This window comes from Parasteatoda tepidariorum, chromosome 7, assembly GCF_982258835.1.
Source record: "Parasteatoda tepidariorum strain Cologne lab strain chromosome 7, Ptep-v5.0, whole genome shotgun sequence".
Classification (NCBI taxonomy): Eukaryota; Metazoa; Arthropoda; class Arachnida; order Araneae; family Theridiidae; genus Parasteatoda; species Parasteatoda tepidariorum.
In genome coordinates, this window is record NC_141761.1 from 25,472,855 (window position 1) to 25,489,107 (window position 16,253).

General features: G+C 32.2%; 1 protein-coding gene across 7 annotated transcripts in view; it reads left to right on the plus strand.

Moving 5' to 3' along the window:
- LOC107437589 (uncharacterized) overlaps nucleotides 1-16,253 on the plus strand; it is a 236,234-nt gene that overhangs the window by 84,625 nt on the left and 135,356 nt on the right. Inside the window, exon 1 of one of the 7 annotated variants that reach the window (XM_087167517.1) lies at nucleotides 10,921-11,207. The exons of the other annotated variants lie outside the window; for them this stretch is intronic. The gene's annotated coding sequence lies outside the window, so the exon portion shown is untranslated. Of the gene's footprint in view, nucleotides 1-10,920; nucleotides 11,208-16,253 lie in introns of those variants that run through there. 7 annotated transcript variants of the gene reach the window in all.

Consider the following 16,253-nt stretch of genomic DNA (forward strand, 5'->3'; position numbering starts at 1 on the left):
ATTTTACGTATGTTGCACTAAGAGTGTCAGTTCTTCTTACCGTTAAAATTTTTATCCAGAATAATTTACAGTGTTGGATATGTAGTTAATATCATTCTTATAGAAAAAAATTTGTTCATTCATACGTTTCAATTATATAAATTTGAGAAATAAATGTTAAGACATGTAAAAGATTTATTCGAGCACGTATTGTATAAATATTTTATGATTTTGAGATTTTTTGAAGCCTAGAAATTATGTTAGAAAATAAACAAAATTTTGCTGTATGTATCTTGCAAACATAAGGGTAAATTTTTTAATTTATAAGTACGTTATAAGATTTAGTTACATGTTAATATGATAATGTCGTATTGCTGTTGTTTAATTTGAATTTAATAAAAATAGAAGAACTTCGTATTTAAAGAAAATGCTGTTAAAGTCCGTGAAATCTTGTTATTTATTTTTTCACATTTATTATTCAAGTATAGTAAAAACTTTTAAAGCATTTAACATCAATCCTTGCAAAGATGAAATTTATACTCAAATCTAAATAATGTTTGATCATAATAACTTAAATCGTACAAAATTTCACGTACACTTATGCTCAAAAGTTAGGAAATTAACTCATTTTCGAAGAGTTGACATCCCGAAGAGTTTCGAACTGTTGACCAAATAAAGTGGAATTTTATTAAGTAGAACACTAGTGTGCACTTAGAGGTACGCGGGGTAGTACATTCGCTGCAGGTAGCTTGTACAACATCAATATTGCAGTGCCTATTCGAACGAAAAAGCAAATTGTTATGGGTGGATAAAACATAACTATTTTGTTTTCCCATGGCAAATGCTAAAATTTTCATAGCTGTTTCTCTGAATTTCTATAGTATAGACCTATAAAATATTTGAAAATGAAACGATTTTTCATACGATACGAGCTAATACGTACCTCAACGGATTTTTCTAGAAGTGATCATGTTTTTAAAAGGGCTTATGCTTTTAATTTTTCAGTATGGTGGCCCTATTTTTTTTTTTTTTTTAAATCGGCTCATCTGTAATTTTTCTGATGTTCAAAACGACCAGTTCATGTTCTCAAGTAAACAAGAGTTTTAGTCTCTTGAACTTTAAACGATCTTCATTTAGATGGGTGTTTAAAGATATATTATCACGTGTAAAGGTTGCAGCCCGTATAGAAATATTTCATTGACGTCATACGAATACTTAACATTCAACTTACCATGCCTAGTAGGACAGAAACAATCTTTCTGTTGCCATATCTTTGGTTAGAATAATCCCTGGCAACTCTTTTTTTGGAATTAAAGAAACAAAAAGCAAATTAATTTTACTCTTGCTCAACGAGTTAAGAACAATAAACAAAAATTAGAATAAAATTCTGTCAATTGTGGTTTCTTCAAGTTCCTGGTTGAGACAAAACACCTTGAATCCTTTTTACAAGTTCAAGGTCAGAACAGGTGTCTGTATAAGTCTAACCAATGAATTATTACAGTCTCTTAAAACCAATAATATACAAATCGTTTGGTTCTATCAAAACTCGTTTGAAATTTAAGATTTTTTTATCTGTGAAGACTTGAGTTATAAGAGAACTATGTATAAAATCTGTGGCAACCAAATTTATGAATTTCTAAGTTTATACTAAAAAGAAGTTGACAAAGGAAAAATTCACACAGACTTCAATGAAACTGTTTGGGTTATCTAATAAAATGTTTCGTCAAGAACTTATTTTTAACAAAATAAATGAATAACTATATCATGGAGCTTTATTATAAAAAAAGGAATAAGGTGCGAAATCTGTTAAAATTAAGGAATGTATATTTGTGCATATTACGATGATTTTTCAAGAAACGGACTGTTTTATTTCAATCATGATTCATTATTTATACTTTTCGTAAATAAAATAGGCATCTCGAGGTGCCCTATTACGTGGTCTTCGTCAACTCGATACGACACGTTCTCGCTTCGGTATCTCTCTGTTTCGGTACCAAACTCCCGAAGTTATGAGATTTAAGCTAATATTTGACATTAGGCACATATAACTTTCGAAATGGAAACATTTAGTTTTCATCGAAATTATGGTTCAAATCAACTTAACCAATGATGAAAGGAGAAGCTCTTAAGGTCTGGTTTCTTAGGACAAGCGCCTTATCTGAGCGTCAGCGGGACGTCAACTTCCCGCTGACGCCAACAAAATACTGGTTTGTTAGCTCAAGGCCTGGTTTCTTAGAACTAGCGCCTTATCTGGGCGTCAGCGGAAAGTTGACGTAGAGCTGACGCCAAAAAAATACTTTTTTGTTAGCTCAGCGTGAGCAGTCGGTCCAACGCAGACATTATCTCTCATTGCGCATGCGTTAATAACGTAAACAAATATTTAGTTTGAATGTGTATTGATTTTGTTATTGTCGACCAGAGTTTTAGAGAACAAATAATGACTTTGTCCAAGAAAAAACACATTATAGCTGAGTTAAATGAAGAGTGCTATGTTTAATGAAGAAGCTATGTTTAATGTCAAAATCAAAATCTTCGCTGATTTCAATGTGCTGTTAAATGTTGTCCGCCATTGCTTCTGTGGTTAACGTCACGTTGTAATCCAACTGCAGTTGAGTTCAAGATGAGCGTTCGATGATGTATACTATCAAACTCACAAATGGACCAATCAGAGGTTAGCGCTGATTTCCAGCTGACGGCTTCCTATCCTAAGAAACCAGACCTTTAGAGAGTTAGTTTAAAAGTTTGTTTTATAAGTGAACTCAGATATTACATTTTATTCGTCTTATATTATCGTGTCGATTCGTTACTTTTTGTTGTAATCTTTTCATAGATAGAAGTATTAATTATTTCAGCTTATTTGAAATATTTACTTTAATTTAATAATTTATTTTTGGTTTTTTTAAAATATCAATTTTAGCTTATAAATTTATTCTTGTTTGTTTTAAATATGGAGTCGGAGAATTAAGCAGAAGTGTCATCAATCCTTGTCGCGTCTATTAATAATTAGTAAACTATAAAAGCTAATTTGAAACCTGTTGTTGTTTCCAATCCCAGCTGGGATCCCAGATCCATGAGGCCGTGGATCTTCAAAAAATCAAGGAAAAGGAGAGGTCTCTCAAGAACCTCTTCCATGGTGAAATCCAGGCAATCAAGTAGATGGTGAGGACTAGCCTCCCTGGAGTTGCACTTTTTACAAGATGGAAAAAGTTTAATTCGTCCACTGAAAGTGAGGCTCTTAGTATGCCCACTGACAAATCTACAGGTAGCGGTTTGGTCACCACGTGTACCTTGAAGGACAAGGGCTCCTCCAGGACGCTTGCTGGGATACCGATTGTGATCCATGGAACAAGCCAAGCCTTATTAACTTTAGATTTGCGGATAGAAAATAATTCAGAGTAAGTGAGGGCCGTGTTTGGAGAGGCTGGGAGGGAAGTACCTTCTTTTGCCAACTGATCGGCACGTTCGTTGCCAAAAAGACCCATGTGTGAGGGTATCCACTGAATATGAATTTGAAACCTCTTTATAATAATTAAAATTTGTAAATTCCCTTTTGCGTATACTTTTTCTCAAAAGTATTAGCAAATAGAAGCAAATTTATGATTAACTATAGTCCTCTTTTGTGCTTCATGTAATACGGTAGTATCTCAATCGATCGTTTCTCATGGAACCATTCTTTACGAACGATAGATGCGGAAAAACGAGGTAAAAATATATGAAAAATAATTTAAAAAAAACAATTTAATAATTAGTCTAAAAAGTTTAATTCGAAGAATTATGTACTAAAGGCAAACACTTTGACTATGTAAAAGAAGGATGAATAGAACATATTTATTTATATTTGAAATACTTGTAAATTTTTGTTTGAACCCAATTTTTTCTTCCTAGTGTACAAAATAAATTTTCGACATTTATGACAAATTGCTGTAAGTTTCTAAGAACACAGAAAGTTTTTTTATTGTTTCAATGGATTTGAGACACGGTTATGGTTAAGTCCATCGGAATCACATTACACTTCCGGTGCCATTTCTTGAACCGGAAACACCACAAGTTTTCATCAACTGATGGTGCATTAACTTATTTTAAGAAAAGCACTTAATTCAAAACTGATTATGTTTAGTTGCTAGTTTTAGAGTTTTAGTGATTGTTGAAATTAGTGGATTTTATATATATATATATATATATATATATATATATATATATATATATATAACACGTCGTTGCCGAGTGGAAGGATTAAAACAGGTCTTAGGTCGGTGTGAGACCTTTTGTCTCTTGGTTCGTTTTTAAAGACTCCTCAAAAAGGATGACCAAGGATTATTTCAATTATAGCTTATTTATTATTAAATTCTTGATTATAGAATTATTTACAGAAAAGTTACAAATAGATACATGAGCTATTGAGTATAATGTTCTTGGAGCGCAACTGCTCCCTTTCTTTTTCGTTCACACTAAATCTATCATCGTTCAATTACAACTCTACTCTTCGGCGTTCAAAGCTAATCTCTCCTCTCAAAATTCTTTCTCATCAGAAAAAGTCACTCGCTCCACCCCCAATGTAGGGGACGACACCTCCAGTGTCCTTCACCCTCTGACCCTCAGGTCAAGGGGTCAATCAAATGCGTGGGAGAGGAATCAGGATCCTGACAGTCGGGAAGGAGGGTACAAAATTTATTTATTAATTAATAGACAGTGCAGTCATGAGATAAGTGTAAAAGTGAACACGAAAAGTTGTGCTCCTTGGTTATATGTTAGGGAAAATCTTGCAAAGTAAAATCCGTAAAATGTCTTAATTTAGGGAAAGAGGGAAATCTTAGTAGTTGCTATTGGTTTATAAAATAGATCGAGCGTTTCCCACACAGAGCAAAGGGAAAAATGTCCTGCTCTTAATTAAATGCATACTTGAGTCAAAAATAGATTTAAGAACAGGATGTGGCTTTTAAAAGTGTGAGAAAGTATTTCGATTAGAATAATTAATTAGGATGAAGTTTTATAAAAGAAACTAACATAAAAAGATTAATTGAAGCTTTTTATGTTATATATATATATATATATATATATATATATATATATATATATATATATATATATATATATATATATATATATATATATATATATATATATATATATATATATATATATATATATATATATATCCCAGTATCATACACAGTGTTAAACCTAGAACATGCGGTGATAAAATTTGAACTTTTTGTCACCATGTCCTTCTATAATGTAGCATTGATTTAATCTTATGCTTTAGTACGAACTGAGTCAGGATCATAGAAACACCTAAGTAATCCATCATCATTTGTTTTTTATTATCAAATTTGATGAAAGATCTGATTTTTTGACTTACGAGGGACCATTTCACGCGTGGTGGTATTATATTGTAGAGCATATTGTTCATTAATACGGAACTGCGGCTGAAGGCTTTACCTCTCGTCCACTGACCACCCAAATCTCCCCTAAGATGAAAATAATACCATAATCTATTCAGTGTCATTGCCAGATAACTTTAATTCTTTACAGAGATTGACATTGAGCGGAAGAAAATAAAAAAGCAGGGTTCGCGTGAGGACATTTCATGATCTATTTCTGTTGTTTGCTACAAAAAAAGCACGAAAACGTGAGAGAAAAAGTGCTATCGTTGATTTGTAGATAATTTGATCCTGAAAGTTGATCTGACATAAATTAATATTGAGTAATGATTTATATTCCTCTATCATTGTACGTTGTCTTAATATTCGTGCATTGTCATTACATATTACTTTTTATGAGTGAAACATTTCACTTGGTTTGGTTAGTATATTTGTTTTGCGGTAAGTATTGTGCCAAATATTTACGAATGAAGCTTTACCAAATATTAATGACTTTATGAAAATGAAAATTTTTGGAATTGTTAAAAATTATATAAAAAAGTGTACCCCCCCCCCAACGATTTACTAACCTATTGGAACGTTTACAGAGACTATAATTTGATCAACATAATTGTTCTCAAAATATTTCCAATGGTAATGCAGCTTCTTAGGCAGGGCCTGATTACTGCCCAAGCCCTATAGGCATGGGCCTAGAGCCCACAATTTCTGAGGGGCCTCAAACATTAATAAAAAGTCTTATGAGAGGTGGGATGGTTGAAGTACTAAATAAAAAAATAATTATAGCTTACAATAAAAAATAATTCAGCTAATCAGTGACTTTTAGCAAAAGTCACTGATTTCAATCATTTGTGGTCACCAAACTATTTTTATTTTGACATAACATTCTTTTGTTGTTTTATATTTTGCTTTAATTTATAGACACATAAACTTTATCTTCAATTATCCGCTTTCAAAATTTCTTAGAATGTTTATCTTGAATCATGTAGTTCAATAGATTCTTTTCTATTGTTAGGACTAATTACTTAAAAATATTACGTAAACTTCAGTAATTTAATTTCAAAATATTTTGTAACGGGCCCGGAGAATTTGGTGGGCCTTGGGCCTGAGCTTGGGGATGTACAGCTTTCTTCTGTCTCGGGCGACTCAATTTAAGTCGCAAATATGATGGGTTGATTTGTATGCGGAATAGTATCGATTAGATCAGTGTTTCCCAACCTTTTTTGTACCATGCCCCACCTAAGCCTTTCTAAAATTCTTATGCCCCGCTATGTAACATATACATAATTTTTAATATTAAAAAAATCGAATTGTTCACTTAAGAAACTTAGGAAATTGTTAGCGAAACAAAGTAAGTAAATTTTCAGAAAATGTAATGAAGAACTAAAATTCAAATTCGAAATAATTTTAATAAATATTTTTCTATAATAATTTAATGTTTTAATTAAGTGAGATTCATGCCTTTGATGCTCGCTGCACGTAGATTTTATCTTAGGTTCCAATTTGGTTAGCCTCAGTCTCAAGTCTCCCCATTGTGTTATATCTAGACGATTTTTTTTTACCAATAAAATCATTTACAGCACTAAATCCACATTCAGCTATATATGAAGATGGAATCGGTAACAATAGTTTTCTTGCACATTTGATTGAATTTGGGTGTTTGTTTTCTGTTTCCTCACGAAGCCATGCCATCACTCCTTTCATATTAAATAAGGTTTTAACTGGCTCATCATTTTGCATTTCTGCAAGTTCTTCTTGATATATTTGATATATCAGACAAATTCATTAACATGGACTGCAACATCCATGTTGGAAAATAAATTTGTTTTAAATCAGAATATCTTTCTTTTAAATTAGCCGATAGAATTTTCAGATCATCGACAATAACAAGTGAAGCTGTATTATTTACTTCACATTTTTGGAGCCAATAAAACTGTTCAAAGTTTTTGTTGTTAATATATTTCTGACATAACTCAATAAGGGTAATGAAGCCATATATCTTCGCTTTTGCATCAACAAGGTTTTATTTGTTCCTTGAAGTTTCTTATTTAATATATTCAGTTTTTCAAAGATATTGACTAAATAACTCACAAATGCTTTACCATCGACTGTAAACAGATACTTCACTTCAGGTTTGTCACTTAAAAAATCCCTCAGTCACATAATATTTATTGACCGCAATTATTTAAGAATTTGCTTTCTTCTTTCGATTTTGTCACCGAAATCTCGCATTGCATTTAAATGGCCCAGAGCAAAAGGTTTAAACTCATGTCGAGTTCATTTTTGAATTGCTCCCCTTTGCAATTAAATTGCCCCCCGGTGGGGCGTGGGCCCCACGTTGGGAAACACTGGATTAGATCATCGTCCGGCATCGATTAGAGTCTTAATGTCATAAAATACGCTACGAATACTGAATTTAGATCCCATTTGCGTTGGGCTAACCTTTGAAGGTTTTCGTGATTTTTTTTATTTATTTAACAATAATGCAAATTGTTCCACTCATCAAGTTGAACATAAGTTCTCATCATGCAATGTGTAATGTGCAAATCAGCTTACCAACATGCAATGTGCATAGTTTGCGGCAGGGTGCACCCTTCAGTGGCATCATTTCAGAAGAGCGAACTGCCGTAACGAAGGGGTTAAAAGAAAGCTCACGAAACAAAACAAAAATAAATTGTTATTTCTATGAAAAATTAAAATTGCGTTTTAGACTCCTTTCTCCTCAATTTAGCACTCATTACATTGAATAATAACACTGCTTTATAGACACATCCAATAAACTCTCGTGGACAACAATTCTGAGAATTTTCCAACAATTAGGAGAGAGTTGGAATTCCTCAGTGGATGGCCCAAGTTTGAATCTCAGGGGCCGTTCGTATCAAACACAGTGTTCCCGTAAAACATTATCAGTGATTGTCGTATCATGGGTTGGATTCCTTTCTGTCGGCTAACCGTAGGAGGTTTTCGCAGTTTTCCTCTCTATGTAACGTAAATGCTTGTTGCTTTCATCTAAACATCTTCCACGAAATCTAGTTTGTCCGATAACTTGATCAAGGAATTCTCTTGTTTTCTGAATAGGGTTCAAAATTACAAGTCTACAGAGTTGAACATTTATGTTTGTAAACTCAGAATTGGGTCAGCTTATAACGCCGGTTATAAAAAAAACAATTGGGAGAAAGGAAATGTTTGAAATACTTCTTATATAAAAAAGACAATGTCAATCGCGATTATTCAAAACTGTGAATGCTTATAGGTATTTAGTTCGAAAGAAATATTTATATTTATAACGACCTTTAAACGACATAAGCAGACAATAATTATCTATCATAAATTCATTCAGAAAAAAATGTTTATAAATATGAAAGGCATGGTGCTCAGGACTTGCGAAATGTTTTGAAAACGCGCAATATTTGTATGAATGAAGAAACAGATACAATATTTTTTGTATAACAGTAAAATACTGCTAACACTTACTGTATTGTCCTTGGCAATGGATTAAAATAGCATAGGAAATTATTTCATACAAAGATTTCTACAGAATAGGATTTTCCATTGTTATCCACTACGAAGTAACTTACCCAATATAAACTATGCACAATCATAAGAGAAAAAAAGAAAATATTTATCTTCATCTTGAAACACAACTAAAAAGAGAGAGAAAGAAAGAAGCTCAGTCAAAGGCTAAACGTCATCATTCTCGCCTCCCCAATAAATGTAATCAAAATTGTGCAATAAAATAATTTGTCCTTGGGAATATATTCAGACGCAACAAGACTGGCAAGCAGCTCCTTATCTAAAGTCGTTGGTCTGCTTTCTTTGCTTTGTTTTGTTTACATCATTATACGATAGGATTCAAGAAGAAAATAACAATTTAAATAATCAAAACATCGCTCTTAAGAGAATAACATAATAATATTAATCCATGATTGTTCTTTTTTCTTCTCGTAAATGATTTTATTTCTTCTTTTTAAACTAGGAAATCGAGTCAAAACTATATTGTTAAAAAAGTTGAATGTTAGTACAGTCAATTCGCTATAACTCGAAGTACGATAACTCGAATATTACTATAACTCGATTTTTTTATGAGGTCCCGACCCTTTTATCTTCAATTTCATGTTAATTATTCTCGATTTTTCGAATTTTACTCCTTTAACTCGATTTTTTTTTGGATCTTTTAAAGCAAGAAAAAAAACCTAGGAGCTGATATCTTGCCCCTTCCTTTGCAACACACACTGTCTTTCGCACTCTTCATGGAGAAGCTGAAGCTGTCCCTCTTGAAGTATGCGAACAGTGAATGAAACACTACCAAATTTACTTCAAGGATACAGTTAAAATGATGTTTTTTTTTCAATATTGATGAAATGGGTTTATTTTTTAAATGTCTTCCAAATAAGACTATGATGTTTAAGGATGAAAACTGCTCAGGAGGTAAAATGAGCAAGAAACGGAAAATACCGAAATCCCCGAAGTTTCAAGAATGTAAAAACGTATCCTTTGGATTACAAGTCTAACAAAAAGTTTTGGGTGACATCAGTTTTATCTGAAGACTATGTAAGAAAATTAGATCGGAAATTCTTCGCTAAAAAAAGAAAAGTGATACTCTTTATGGATAAATGCACAGCGCATAGTGATCTACCTAATTTGAAAGCTGTAAACTTGCAGTTTCTCCCGCCAAACTCAACAGCAAAGTTGCAGCCGATGGACCAGGGTATCATAAAATGCTTCAAACAGTCTTATCGTAAATGGCTTGTCAGAGAAATGATCTTAAATAATGTAAGCATTTAGAAGATTTGTAATTAATAAGCATTAATTAAATAATCCGACAATATTTTGAAAGTCCGAAACCGAAACTAACGGTAAGTCGAACTTCCGATGTGTCGAAGTTTTTCGTCAGTCCTATCAGATTCGAGTTATCGCGAATTCACTGTATTTCAAAGAATGGACATGGTTTCGACATCGCTTTTAATGAAACAAGCTAAACCGTATAGATGTATAAGTACAACATTCTTAATTTGCCTTAATAAACGGCACAATTAATGTAAGCAAAATACAAATGTATACACAAGCAGAAGTTATTCACAACTCAACGAAAACATGTTTTAACTTCAGAGCCGGCCATGAAATGACATTTTCTGTGCTCAGTGGTACAACGGTTTTGCTTAAATCATCTTCTCAAAATGAATTTTATAAATTTTAAATTTCTTTCTTCTCTTTTTCATGATATTTGTTTTTCTTTCGAATTCTTTTCCATTCTGTGGTGGCTATAAAATCCCACATTCTATATCATTTACTATTTTATTTAAAAATAATTCTCTGATAATTATAATGCCGAGCAGCCTAAGTCTCAGTAGCTCAGTGGTATAATTCGAATCTACAAAGCAGAAGGTCCCAGGTTCGATACGGGATGCGGACATTAATTCCCAATTTTTCTTATTTAATTCTATGAACATTCCAGAAGCTTCTGGTACATTCAATTTACATCATTTCTTCTTTAGTTATTTCTAGGAAGTTTCTAGAACGTTCTTTGTTAGTATCTAAGCGATCTATTCATTGTAAAGAGGCAGTTCTTAGTGCAGACTTGTTCTCGTCATTTGTACTTCCGTCACTTTATTAAATTCATTATTTAAACCTCATCTTGTCATTTGTATTAAACTATTTTAACGTGACAATATTCATAAGCACTTGGTGTCTTTGACTTGTTATTCATTGGAATACTGGATCTAGAGTTTGTAATTTTCAACTTTTTTGCGCCCGAGAGCCACATTACTCAAATCTCACAGGTCACGCACCAGAAATATAATCTAGGCAAAACAACTCCTTGGGAAAAATAAGATATAAGTTAATTTTAGCGTAAGTACTGTGTACGTTTTATGTGATTTTTAACCCACAATTTTCATTAAAAATCATGTGAAAAATTAAACTTTTGTTTAGAATTAAAATAAAATTCGAATTGAGTAAATTCATTTCATAGAATTTTGTTACTATATGAAAGATAAAAAAAATATTTTACAGATAAACTAAACATAACTTCATTACCAGCAAACAAAATATTACTCAAATTAAGAAAGGGATAAATGCCATTTCAGTCTCTCAAAGTGTATACCTTCAACTTAAGCATCAATATCATACGTAATATTTAATGTTTCAATTCTATAAGTATTCTCCAAATCTGATTTGCCAACTGTGGTCTTGTCATCGATTTTGCGCTGTTCTGTTTATAGCGTTTTATTTATTCTGTGTTAATGAAGCACTTAATTAATTTGTCATTTTTAAAAAAAAAAAACATCAGCCACGTATATATTGTCTGAAACAATAAACAGTCTTCATTTTCATATCAAATTTAATAAGAACGAGCCACTGAAATATCTTGAGGCCAGTGAAACACTAAAATTTTATTACTCCATTTTGATGACCCCTACATTAGAACGTCTGCATAAGTTAATCATCTCAAAGCAAGCTAATTTAGTACATTCTTTAAGTGATTAAATTATGAAAATAAAAGTAGTCCGGACGCAATAAAAGTGTTATATGGATATCTGTAAAACATCAAAACCTTATATTTTAGACAACACAAGAAAAGTTAATAAGCATAAAAAACGTCATCGATGCTTTTCGATCAAAAGTAAAATAAAATAAAATCTATAAAAATAAGATTTGTTTTTGTCTTTTTTTTATAACGTTAAAAAATATTTTATCAATATATCAGATATTTTTACATTCTTTGTTTGTTTAGTATTATTTTAAAACATTATTCTATAAGCACGTTTTGATAACATATAGCTAGACGAATTAACAATCTAAAATGCTTCGAATTGCATATCTATTACTCGGAGAAATACTTTTCTTATAAAACGCTTAATGTGTTTATCTTAGGAATCATAAACAAAGAACAAAAGTGCTTAACATTTTTTTTATTATCTGATTCGATTTTTGGAGTGCGTTGACCCACGTTAGACATAATTTTAATTACCTTCTTCACAAAATCATACTTAATAAATATATTTTCCAGTCTAGATTACTATGTATATAAATGTGGTGATCATCCGGTGGTGCTACGGTGGGTTCTCAAGATTTAGGCGAATGGGCCTAACAGGCACGACATTATATATGTTATGGCCAATGTGTAAAAAAATTAACAATTCTACAGATTAGTTAAGCTACTGTGCAGATCAATTAAGGTGATCCGTTATGGTGCGTTGCATAATTGGTATATTTCTCAAATTACCTAGATAGTCTCCAAACTACCTAGAAAGTATGCTCATTACCTATCAGGCACTCAGTGAATGCGAGGGTTGCTATTTATATTTCTGTCCTTGGCAACAGTAAGTGTTGCTAGGCGACCGCAGACGATTTTAATCGAAAGTTTGATATTTTTGAACATAAATTTCAGCAGACGATTTACCATTATAGCTTCATTTGTGTTGTTGACAGTAAATTGAAAAGTTCTTCTCTTTCAAAAAATGGAATTGAATCGTGAACATTTTCGTGCCATTATTTTTCATAACTTTCGACGTGGATTGTCAAGGCAAGAGTGCTCCGATAAAGCGCCATCCTACAGCACTGTAAAAAATTAGCATAACGAATTTAATCGTGGTCGATGTTCGATCCAGGACGAATCCCGTGCAGGTCGTCCAAAATCCGTTGTTGTTCCAGAAAAGATCGATGCTGTGCGTGAACTGATAAAGCAAGATCATCATGTGACATACCGTGAGATAGAGGCGTCTTTGGACATTAGTATGACTAGCATCAATAAAATATTGCATGAACATTTGAGCGTAAAAAAAATTTGTTCGCGTTGGATCCCACATAATCTGACAAACGCTCAAAAAAAGGCTCGTGTCGATTGGTGCAAGGAAATGTTAGAAAAATACGTTCAAGGTACATAACATCTACACAGGTGACGAATCATGGATCTATGCATATAAGCCGGAAACAAAACAGCAATCAACTGTATGGGTCTTCCAAGACGAGGCAAAACCAACAAAAGTTGTTCGAGGAAGAAGCACATCGAAACAAATGATTGCCTGTTTCTTCGGCATTAATGGTCATGTGGCAACAGTGGCGTTAGAGCAACGCAGGACGGTCAATTCTGAATGGTACACGACCATTTGTTTGCCAGAAGTCATCGGAGAAATTCGAAAAAAGCAGAAGAACAGGCGAATCATTCTTCATCATGCAATGCGAGCTCTCACACATCGACTCAAACAAAGGCATTTCTGACGGAGCGAAAGATCGAACTGATGGGTCATCCGCCGTACAGCCCTGATTTGGAACCCAATGACTTCTTCTTATTCCCAAACATCAAAAATAAATTACGTGGACAACGATTTTCGACCCCCGAAGAAACGGTTGATGCATTCAAAACGCATGTTTTGGAGTTACCTCAATCGGACTGGAAAAAGTGCTTTGAAAATTGGTTCAAAAGCATGAAAAAGTGTATTGATCATCATGGAGAATATTTTGAAAAACAATAAAACCAATTTCGATCCTACATATTTGTTTTTTCATTATTAGGCCAGAAATATAAATAGCAACCCTCGTATCAGATCTTTGTTCGAACGTTTCGGCACGTTTAAATGAACATCATGCTATTTATTTTTGGCTATCTGAAAAACTACTACAATCAAACAATGAAAACATTAGTGGAACGAATCAATCATTTATCACGTTAAAAACTATATTACAAAGCATCAAACGGTTTAAAACATTATTGCAATCAAGGAAATTAACATAATGTATTTAATTCATTTTTCAATCGATACAAACAATAAATTAGTTGATAGAATGAGAGTAATAAACTTCAACAAACCTAACTAATCTGCTAGGAAATGTAGCGGTAACATAAACGAATCAACCTGAATAACTTTTGTTCTAGAGATCGGATCTTAACGTACTAGGACTCAAACTAAATGGTTTCAAGTATGCTAATTAACTAGTGCAGGCCGTATTTAAAGTTGCGAAATCAGACACAAAAACGTGCTCTCTCTCTGGATAAAAAATGTATTTTTTTCGACGAATATGGAGTTCTAACCCTCAAAATTTTGAAGAATAGTTTTGGTGAGGGGAGTTTGAACCCCTTAATGTTAATTTTACTTTAGCCACATCACGACAGTATTTTAAGCGAACTGAAAATCTTTTGCCCACAATTATAAAATTTGTTTTTCCAAAGATAATGTTTTTCTTTGCTTAAAATAAATTTTAATAATTATTTATTGTTATTTTATGTAATAATAGTCGATAAATTTTGACAGTTAAAAACCATACTAATTTTTACATCATTCTATTGAATGTAATTTAATAAGGCAAAAAAATACAAAGTTTGAACAAAATCGCTCCAATAATTCCCGAAAAATAATTTAATTTTAAACATATGACGTCTTTAATATTCAATTTCCTAGGAACTATCTCGCCAATTTCGTTCAAATTTTTAACTCATTTTTCAAAATTCGAATTTTGAAAAAATATAACGCAAAATAGTTTTCTATTAAGTTTATTCATTTGCATATAATTTATAAGAAAGGGTAAGGGTAACACTATTTATTTTTCGGAACAGAATATTGTTTAACAAACTTTTTTCTGTCAATACCTTTGTCTAAATTTTATATACAAACACTGTTATAACTTTAAATTATTTCTAAAAAAATTGTCATATCTAACTTTAATTTTTCTCATATTTAACTAAGAATCGTAACTCGTTTCGTTCAGTAATACAGGCTGGTTCAATAATACACGTTCATATTTAACTACGAATTGAAACACGAAACAATTTTTTGAGTTTGAATGCAGATTTCAAGATTTCAGTGCCATTCAAACAGAATAAAATGTTTTTACCATGTCTTTCAAAGTAAAGTGTGAAACAGTGAGCAGTCAGTTTTGCAAATCATTACCAAAAGCTAGTTTCCCAAATTTAATACCACATGCCCAGAAAATCAGTGCTATGTTTGCTTCATCTTATAATATGTGAACAAGTGTTTTCAATTATGAACCTTAGAAAAAAATCATTTCTGACGTAAACTAACAGACAAGCATTTAGTCTCGTTCCTTAAAATAAGTACATATCACTTCGAGCCACAACATAATATAACTTTTAAAAATGAAAACGCAATTTCATTCATCTTATTAAATATTTGGATTAAAATTTGTACATCGTTTTTTGAAGTGAAACTTCTAATGCGACTTCCAACAAGGTTGCGTTAAACGTTTAACGCTACCATGGCAACGAGCGGCCTGTGATCCTTGCAGGAGATTTTAATGTGAATTTCTCGTTACCGGAAGCTGACACATTATTAACCTTCCTTAAAGACAAATTTGGATTGGAAATGATAAATGGTAGGAATGATCCAACAACCAAAGGGGTAACTACCATTGGTGCAGTTTTTGCAAGAAATATTGAAAAAATAGAACTCGAACATTTCGTATCTTACTTTAGTTATCATAATCCCATTGTAAATGTTATAGATTTGGATATTTCTCCACTGGAAAATGATAATTAAAAGATGCGATCAATTGTGAATTGTGAGCAATATGTTAATAAAGTTTGTCTTAAAGAAACAATATGATTTCACTAAAAATCAATTTCTACCCCTTCCTATTTTCATTGCCACATTACGAAGTTTCACTTCTTCCGCGCGGAGGGACTCCACGCACTATTTTTTTTTTTTTTTTTAATTTTAGTTTTTACTTAGCCCACCAAACTTTTTTTTTTAATTTTTTGCCCACGCCCAAAACAGTTTGCCCATCCCTGCTCTAAAGCAACTTGTATTTCTTTTTTGCATAATGGTCTTTGAGGTTGGCGATTTTTTCTACTTTACAGAAGTTTTTATCATAAGTTTTGATAATTTATAATAATGTATTAGATAACTATACTCACAACAAACAATCCCGCGTTTACTAAAA